Genomic DNA, 10,821 nt, shown 5'->3' on the forward strand with positions numbered 1-10,821 from the left:
TGAATCTTGACTGTCACCTATGAGATTTAGGAAAAATCATTTCACATCCTTCTTATAGACTGAAGCTTTGATGAGACACTAATGAAGAGTATAGAAATGGGAAAAGGTAAGGATTGTAATTGTTGTATTTCTCTTGACCACTTCCAAATTTATAATAAGTAACTATAATGATTTTTCCTGAGCTCCAAACCTCTTGATGCTCATTTTCTAGCTCCTTTGTCCTATTCCTCAAAGTTCTAATTCCCTCTCACTTAGAAATGATCATGAGCAGTGGAATTGGTCCAGATAAGAAGACTTCTAGATTCCCTCCTAAGTTTTGGTTGTCAGGAGATAAACTGATTGAATGCTTAATCCTGTGGTGAGCTTTTTTCTTCTCAAAAACGCAGCCAGGTGATAAAAGTTTAGATCTTTTATTGTTTCCAATATAGCCCGGTTAGCTTAGAGGCCTATCTCTCTGCTTGGTTCCAAGAGCTCTCTCCAAATGTCTTTAAATCCAAAGGTCTGGTCCTTCAGCCTCTGCCTCTGCTTTCTTCAGCCTCCAGCCAGCTCCAGTCTTCATGTCATTCCGGTGAAATCTCCACTTGTAGCGTCTTCCTCTCCCAAGACCTCTCCGACTGGTCCATTGGCCTATTTATGCTCCTTCCAGAGAGAGGGATTATGGGTAGTTCTACTTAGTACCTTGTTTCAGGTTCTGCCCAAAACATCTTCTTGTAAGATTAGATCAACTCTAATTAGTTAGCAGTTAGTAAGGATTCCAACATAATCCTTTTCTTTTTCATATTGACAGAGGTCTAATGGGCAGAACCCCAGCCTCTTAGCCTATAAAAGAGCAAATATATCACATAAATTTAACACATTAAATTTACAATAATCAATCCTGTCAAACACAGTGATATCTGTCTTCTTATGGAACCACACTCATCTTCATCATCCTTCTAGGGAACTTACCAAGAAAAGATATTTTCATCATAGAGAATAGCCATAAAGAAAAAACAAATCTGACATGTTCCTTGATATTTTTGTCCTATATAATGAATGGACTCAGTGCTTTATAATTTTTCATAGTTTGATCTGTAGGGTTTTCATTCATACATTCTAATTAATGCATCTCTAATAGAATATCTATGATAATGAGATTTTCATTCCCATTGTGGCTTTTTAGAATTCATTCCTGTGAGAAATTCTTTGTCACTATTTAGCCATTTAGCTTTTCATGATTCCATGGACCAAGTATTCCAAACCGTTCTATCCTTCACTATTTTTTGATGTCTGTCCTATTTCATATTTGTTATTTCCATCATGCTATCTATCCATCTCATCCTCTGCCATCCCCTTTGCCTTTTTGCCTTTAATCTTTCCCAAAATTGAAGTCCAGTAATCCCATTCTTCTCATTATGTGGCCAAGTATTGAAGCTGAAGAATCCAACTGGTGATGAAATCTTTTATGCTTTTTAAAAGGCAAACCCTTTCCAAGCCATGTCTCTCTGGCTATCCTTCTCCTCTTTCTCCTCCTCCCACTAGAACTTATACTCTGCCTCAGGACTCTCACCTCAGATGGTGAGGTTTTGGCTTTATTTTGTGCAGGACCAGAGCACCACAGCCACTTCCTAGACATTGTGAAACTATGCCAGATCCATGTTAGCCATCCTCTCCATACCTGTTCTCCACAATCTTTGTTAGAATATAAACTCCTTAAGGGCAGAGACTCTCTTGTTGATAGATTGTATACTCTCTGAAACAATCTATCTAACATAGAGAAATGAAGAACTTCATGTAGCTTAGGTTCGGAGTTCTCTGCCACCAAATTACTTCCCAAGCATGAGAACTGAATACAAGGACAAAATAAAACAAAACAAGAGTTATTGATGCTACTCGTTCCTTAGAGAATTCCAAGAGGAGGAATTTTAAAATGCTGGTTTGATGTTACCATCTCATGGGCCTATTAGCAGAAAGTTTTCATGAACAACATAATTGAATGCATAAATAACTTTGGCGCTAAATCCCTTGAAATGAATAAAAGTATTTCAATTGAAGAATGAGATAATTGAAATTCCAGTTCTCAGCAACATTACTTTGACTCATTCTCTATTAAAAAGTCAAAGACATCTAGCAATGAATTTCTCTTACAACTAGTATGATGTGGAGTCACCTTAACTTTTTGGGATTTAGTTTTTCTATGTGGAATTTCAGGAGGTTCACCTAGATAGTCTGTAAGATCCCAGCCACTCATTCATTTAACTATTACTTATTGAGCATGTAGGGTATATGCTTCATTAATACTTAAATGACTATGACTTCATTGGTATAAGTAATTCTCTTATATTATTCTTGTCCATATAGTTTCATAAATTCTCTATCATTCTGAATGCCTTCTTCTTTTTTTTCAATATTTGGTGGATATCAGTGTAATATTTGGCCTGCCTATATTCTTCATTCTTAGTACATTCCTAGTTCATCTTTTCTTATCACATAAATCCACGAGGACGTCTTCTACAACACTGTACACACAAATACTATTTAATATCTTGCTAAAGCTTACTTATACTCATTTTATATTTTTGTCACCTGTAATTTTAATTATTTTAAGATAATGATATTCCCTGATTCACAGTGATGAATATCACCAGAAGAATTACTGACATTTAAAAAGTAAACTACTGCAGTTTGAGATTACAAAAATTATGGAATTATTTCCTTAATGTGACCAAATCTGAACTCTTTCTATCCAATTCTTGCCTCAGATTATTGTGACTTTGCAGTATCTATCAAAGATGCAAAACACACGTAGTGGTGGACTAATTCAATGAACTACACAACCAATTGCATGCAACAGTAAATGTTTTTCATTCACTTTGTTTTTCAGGTGTGTGTGATTAAACCATTCTCTTTTGGATAACTATGGTATCTCATTGAAGAGGTCTTAGGCATTTGGAGATTGAGTTTAGTTGTTATCCTTGTTCTTAAAGAGGACCAAAATGACATCATTATGTTAGAATCGAGTTACAGTGTGGATGATCAGACCAATATGAGCTCAGAAAGTTCTGCCACAGGTCAGACACAAATAATCCATATGAGCATTTAAGGTAGCTTTTCTAGTTTTGCGAATCACATGTTTCCTTTGGGCTAATTCCATTCTGCTTTGCTCATAGCACAGCATCTTCTCTGATGAGGGCACACCATCCTGTGCCAATGTCTCCCATATCATAAATCCTTTCTAAAGTTCTTGAGAGATACCTTGAGAGTGTCCTTGTACCATAGACCTTGTGAGCACCTGCCCTGTGTTTCACCATAAAACAAATTTTTTTGTAAGTGTATATTTGGCATTCGAAGAATGTGGCCAGTCCAGTGGAGTTGTGCTCTCTGCAGTAGAACTGGAATGCTTCATAGTTTAGTTTGAGAAAGAACCTCAATGTCTGGTCTGTTATCCTGCCAGGTAATTTTCAGAATCTTCCTAAGGCAATTCAAATGGATGTGACTCAGGTTTCTGGCATGGTGCTGGTACTATCCAGGTTTCACAGGCATTCAGCAATGAGGTCAGCACAACAGCTTTGTAAACCTTCAGCTTGGTACTCAGTCTAATCCTTCTCTCCCAAACTTTCCTTTGGAACCTCCCAAACATTGACCTGGCTTTGTCAATGTGTATATCAGTCCCATTATCAGTGTAGAAAGTATACTACCAAGGTAAGTGAACTTATCCACACTTTGCCATATACTGTGACTCTTGAATTCCATCATACATAGCTGTATATCATCACTGGAAGAATATTATTGTTAAAACAATGGACTTTTGATTCATTTATATCATTTAAAGGACTAAACAATTTCCCAAATTCAAAGCTGTCCATTCTCTTCCTCTTATTTAATTCTAGGTCCAGCTCAGTGCCCATTCAAGGTATTTGTTCAAGATGCATCTACTGAAAGATGAGCTCTTTGGTAACCCATCTAACTGTATATAGGCATTCTTCATGCACTTGGTATTTTCTCTGAATCTTTAGGCAGAATTATTTTGAATTGTTATGAATGATAAGAAATCTTAGCCTAAAAAACTATTAGAAATAATCCACAACTTTAGCAAAGTTGTAGGATATAAAATAAATCCACAGAAATCATCAGCATTTTTAAATATCACTAACAAAATCCAATAGCAAAAGATACAAAGAGAAATTCCATTTAAAATAACTGTCAATAGTATAAAATATTTAGGAATCTATCTGCCAAGGGGATGTCAGGACTATATGAGCAAAATTACAAAACACTTTCCACACAAAGCAATTAGAAAAATACCCAAAAATATCTTGGATAGGTTGAGCAAATATAATAAAAATGACAATACTCCCTAAACTATTCTATTTATTTAGTGCTATACCAATCAAACTCCCAAGAAACTATTTTATTGACCTAGGAAAAATAACAAAATTTATCTGGAAGAACAAAAGTTCAAAAATTTCAAAGGAATTAATGGAGAAAAAAGCAAATGAAGATGGCTTAGCTATACCAGATCTAAAACTATATTATAAAGCAGCAGTCATCAAAACCATTTGATATTGTATAAGTACCGCGCGCTAACCGATTGCGCCACTGGAGCTCCAGAACCATTTGATATTGGCTAAGAAATAGAGAAGTTGATCAGTAGAATAGGTTAGGTTCACAGAACAAAATAGTCAATGACTATAGCAATCTAGTATTTGACAAACCTAAAGGCCCCAGCTTTGGGGATAAGAATTCACTATTTGACAAAAAGTGCTGGGAAAATTGGAAACTAGTATAGCAGAAAGTAGGCATAGACCCACACCTAACCTTGTATACCAAGATAAGGTCAAAATGGTTCCATGATCTGACATAAAAAATAATATTAACAAATTAGAAGAACACAGGATAATTTACCTCTCAGATTAGTGGAGGAGGAAGGAATTTGTGACCAAAGAACTGGAGACTATTATTGATCACAAAAATAGATAATTTTGATTATATTAAGTTTAAAAGTTTTTGTACAAACAAAACTAAAGCAGGCAAGAATAGAAGGAAAGCAATAAAGTGGGAAGACACTTTTTTATCCAAATGATCTGATAAAGGCCTCTTTTCTAAAATATGTAGAGAATTGACTCAAATTTATAATAGTTCAAGTCATTCTCCAATTGATAAATGGTCAAAGGATATGAACAGACAATTTTCAAATGAAGAAAGTAAAACTATATGTAGTCACATAAAAGGTGCTCCAAATCACTATTAATCAGAGAAATGCAAATTAAGACAATTCTGAGATACCACTACATACTTGTCAGATTGGCTAACATAACAGAAAAAATAATGATGAATGTTGGAGGGGATGTGGGAAAACTGGGACACTGATACATTGTTGATGGAACTGTGAACAGATCCAACCATTCTGGAGAGCAATTTGGGACTATGTTCAAAAAGTTATCAAACTGTGCATATCCTTTGGTCCAGCAGTGTTACTACTGGGCTTATATCCCAAAGAGATATTAAAGAAGGGAAAGGGACCTGTATGTGCAAGAATGTTTGTGGCAGCCCTGTTTGTAGTGTAAAAAACTGGAAACTGAGTGGATGCCCATCAATTGGAGAATGGTTGGGTAAATTATGGTATATGAATGTTATGGAATACTATTGTTCTGTAAGGAATGACCAGCAGGATGATTTCAGAGAGGCCTGGAGAGACCTACATGAACTGATGCTAAGTGAAAGAACCAGAGATCATTATACATGGCAGAACCAAGAGATCATTATACATGGCAACAACAAAACTATATAACAATCAGTTCTGATAGACATGGCTCTCTTCTACAATGAGATGATTCAAACCAGTTCCACTTGTTCAGTGATAAAGAGAATCAGCTACACCCAGAGAGAGAATCATGGTAACAGAGTGTGGAACACAACACAGCATTCTCACTCTCTCTGTTGTTATTTGCTCATATTTTGTTTTCTTTCTCAGTTTTTCTTTTTCTTCCTTTTTGATCTGATTTTTCTTGTGCAGCAAGATACCTGTATAAATATATATATATATATATATACATATATTGGATTTAACATGTATTTCAACATATTTAACAGATTACCTGCCAGCTAAGGGAGGAGGTGGGGGGAAGGAGGGGAAACTTTGCAACAAAAGGTTTTGCAAGGGTTAATGTTGGAAAAAATTACCCGTGTATATGTTTTGTAAATAATTAATTAATAATAATAATAATAAAAGAAATCTTAGGAACCTCTTGGGCTTCATGTAATCAGCACAGTGCCACCCACAAGTAGATATGTATATATATCTATATATCTATATACACACACACATATGAAATCCCTTTTTCATTTGAAGTCTTCACTGAATATCTTCTGTTATAGTAACAAACATTTTTTCTAAGTAAACAACTCTGTTTTATGTACGACTTGATATTATCAATCACAGAATTGTTAGGGTTATCTCTACTATTGCATCTTTCAGTAAGTCACATATTAATCCAAAGGGGGTAGTTCCAATACAATTGATGGAGAAAAAATTTATAAAAGTTTCTACATTTTTCCACCTTTATTTTTTTAAATGTTGTTTTGTTCTGTTTTTTTAGTTGTTTTATTTTCTTGTCAAGATTTCTGTATATTTATTTTTTCCCCCACTGATTATTGCTCTTTTGTGAGGTTGTACTACTCATGATTTTCCACCACTCTCCTTGAAAAGATTTATTTAAGTTTTGACCCAATGTTGTCCTAGGTTGTTTTATCTCTTTTCTTGGCATGGAGAACAAATATTTGGTGGCAGAGGAAGAGTCTAAGCTCTTTTGGTCTCCGCTTTATGATAATTGTTTAAATATTGGTAATCGTGTATTGATATTTGATTTTTTATCATTTCTCCAATTAATTAGGACTCCTATGTCCGATTCCTATTTCTGCCCCCCTTTCTCCCTCCCTCCCAACCCTTGTGATGACTTAGGAAAGAGACAACACAGGGCAGTGAAAAAAGTTCTAGATTTGGAGTCAAAGGATTTAGAATCAAATCCTGCCCCTACCACTAAGTCTCAGGGTGACCTTAGATATTTTACAACTTTTCCAGGACCTTAGTTTCCTCATTTATAAAATGAGAGGATTGCACTCAATGATTCCTAAATTTTCTTTTGACTAGCTATGATCATATATACACACATATATATTTCATAATAGCTTTTTGTTTTTTTAAATGCATGCAAAGATAGGTTTCAACATTCACTTTTGCAAAATCTTGTGTTCCAATTTTTTCTCCCTATTCCCTCATCCCCTAGCCAACAATTAATCCACTATAAGTTAAATTTATGCATATTTCCCTATTGATCATGCTGCCCAAGAAAAATCAGATCAAAAGGGGGAAAAACACAAGAAATAAAAAAACAAACAAGCAAACAACACTACTATCAAGAAAAGGTGAAAAATCTATGATGTGATCCACACTCAGTCTCCATTCTTTCTCTGGATGCAGAATGTTCTTTCCATTCCAAGTCTTCTGAAAGTATCTTGAATCATCCCATTATTTAAAAGAGCCAAGTCCATCACAGTTGATCATCACACAATCTTGTTGCTGTGTACAATGTTCTCTTGGTTCTACTCACTTTATTCAGAATTCAGGTGAGTTTTTCCAGGTTTTTCTGAAATCAGCCTGCTCATCATTTCTTATAGAACAATAATATTCCATTACTTTCACATACCACAATTTCTTCAGCCATTCCACAACTGATGGAAATTCACTCAATTTCAAGTTCCTTATCATTATAAAAAGGGCTGCTACAAACATTTTTTTCACATAGGAGGTCCCTTTCTTTTTTTTTTTTAGGTTCTCTTCAGAATATAGACCCATTAGACGTTGCTGGATCAAAGGGTAGGCAAAGTTTTATAGCCCTTTGGGCATAGTTCCAAATTGCTCTCCAGAATAGTTGGATCAGTTCACCAAAAATGAATTTGTGTCCCAGTTTTCCCACATCCCTGCCAATATTTATCATTATATTTTCCTGTCATCTTAGCCAGTCTGAGAAATGTATAGTGATACATCAGAATCATCTTAATTATCATTTCTCTAATTAATAGTGATTTAGAACATTTTTCCAGATGACTAACTTGTCTGAAAATTGTCTGTTCATGTCCTTTAACCATTTGTGTGATCATACATTTTAAAATTGAAATTTCAAATAGATATAGCTGCTTTTAGATCAATTTTAAGACTAATATAGTAATTATTTTTAAGTGGCTGATAAACTTTTAAAAATCAAAATCAATAATTTACCCCAAAAGATTTCAGACTAAAATAATGGACACAATGTATTTTGAGTTATATGGTTTGCTTTAAATTTCAGTCAGAAATATTATTGTTCTGTAAGAAATGACCAACAGGATGATTTCAGAGAGACCTGGAGAGATTTACATGAATTGATGCTAAGTGAAATGAGCAACAAGATTATATTCAGATGGATGTGGTTCTTTTCAACAGTGAGATGATTCAAAACAGTTCCAATTGTTTAGTAATGAAGAGAACCATCTACACCTAGAGAGAGGACTATGGGAACTGATTGTGGACTGCAACATTGTTTGCTTACATTTTTGTTTTCCTTCATAGGTTGTTTCTTTTTTTCTAGATCTGATTTTTCTTGTGCAGCAAGATAAATGTATAAATATATATATATATGTAAAAAATATATATATATACATATATATATTGGATTTAACATATACTTTAACATATTTAACATGTATTGGATTACCTGACATCTAGGGGAGGGGGTGGGGGCAAGTAGAAGAAAATTTGGAACAGAAGGTTTTGCAAAGGTCAATGTTAAAAAATTACCCATGCATATGTTTTGTAAATAAAAAGCTACAATAATAAAAAAAAAGATTAAAAAAAATTTCGGTCAGAAAAACTCTATCATTTCTTAATTGTGCTTTTCCCTAAGTGCATACACTATATATATATATATATATATATATATATATATATATATATATATATATATACACACACACACACACACACATACATACATAATAGCTTTTTAACATTCATCTTTGCAAAACCTTATGTTTCAAATTTTTCTTTCTTCCTCCCTCCCTTCCCCCTCTCCTAGACACTTGCATAGTTTTTGGGTTTATGTAAGTCAAACTCTTTTGTTAAGGAAAATAAAAATTATTCACCACTTGCACCTTCCACCCCCAAGGTATTTAAAGACAGAAAGGAGATGTGTGTCTTGAAATCAGGTTACCAAAATAACTTAAAGCTATGGTTATGTATCTGTGTGTATATCTGAGCTAGGTTTTTCTAATCCCTATGTTATATGAGATATTATATATTTAACATGGAACAAAGGCAAAAAGAAAAGAGAAGAGAAAATGTGGAGATCTATGTATATAACATGCAACAACTTCCATAACTTTCTTTGCTATCTCACATGCAATTAATTGTGCTGTTTCTCATTTTTCGCTAAATGAAATAAATTTGAGCATTGGGAATGAGTAGAAAATATTGATGTAGTCTGTGGTTAGTATAAAAAAGATGTGTAATTTCTTTTAACAAATTGAAATTTATCAATGTCAATTATCGTCTTCATTGCCACTCCATTTATTTTTTATGTCATTTAAAAATGGGGAGATTGAGTAATGGTAGTAGCTCTGAAATTCAGATGCTGAGAGCTCTTAGACTGGGATTAAATCAGGATCCCACAACAGTTTCCTCTTCTGGCATCTTGATTGTTCTTTCTTTTTTTTCTTGTATCTGATGTCAGTTGCCTAGACATCAATTCCATTTGATTTCTTATATAATGGTGGGTCACTTTTACATAGTCACTCAAATTCCTTGGAAAAATATAATCTCATCCCTTGATCACCATCTTTAGTATCTAAGACTTATTACCTCTTGTAGTATAGATTATACTCACTGTTCCATTTTAAATGCTGAAAAGATGAATTTCTAAATGTTCCTTTGGGAACTTAACAAAGAGAGAAATAGAGTTTCCCATAATTCTGGTGGAACTAGAGAGTCTAGGCTTCTTTTTAGGATATAAAGTTAGTTTCTTAAGGAAATCTGAATTCTTCACCAAGGAAAATTCATTCAGTCTTTACATGAAATTCAACACTATGCATAGATCCTGATTGATTGGGAGTGGAGGAAGAAACTTGATTAATCAGGCTTTGACATTTCCCTCCTAACCCTTTCCACCCTGCCATGTCTCCTTCCACTCATCTTCTCTTTCTCTCCCCTTTTCTGATTTTTTTCAAGGGACTAGTACAGAGAGAAGAGGAAAAAAACCCAAAAAACAATTTGTGAAATACATTCAACATCATAAAGAAAAATTTTTAAAAACTCAATAACTCTCTCTGATCATCCCAATTATGGACCGCAGTTCCAAAGGACCAATGATGAAGTATGCTCTCCAACTCTTTAGAGAAAGATTATTGACTCCAGCGCATTATGACACATAAATTATTGGACATGGTTAATATGGAGGGTTTTTTTTGCTTGATTGTACATATTTGTAACAAGAGTTTCTTTTTCTTTTTTTCCCTCCATTGGTTAATTAATAGTAGTGATACAGTTGCAGAAAAAAGAGACACTGACAGTATTTGAAAAAGAAAGGGAAGGATATAAAGTCCTTAAAGGGAGGTACTAGCTATAAGGGTGCTGGGAAAGACTTCTTACATGATGCGGTTTTCAATGAGACTTTAATGAAGAAAGGGAGGCGAGGAGCAGAGAAAAAGAGGGAGAAAAATCTAGGAATGGTCAGGGATAGTCCTTAATACAGTCTCATTTTTTATTGAAAGTGATATCATCAGATATAGATCAGTAAGATCTATAAAGAC

Source organism: Antechinus flavipes, chromosome 6 (assembly GCF_016432865.1).
Source record: "Antechinus flavipes isolate AdamAnt ecotype Samford, QLD, Australia chromosome 6, AdamAnt_v2, whole genome shotgun sequence".
NCBI lineage: Eukaryota > Metazoa > Chordata > Mammalia > Dasyuromorphia > Dasyuridae > Antechinus > Antechinus flavipes.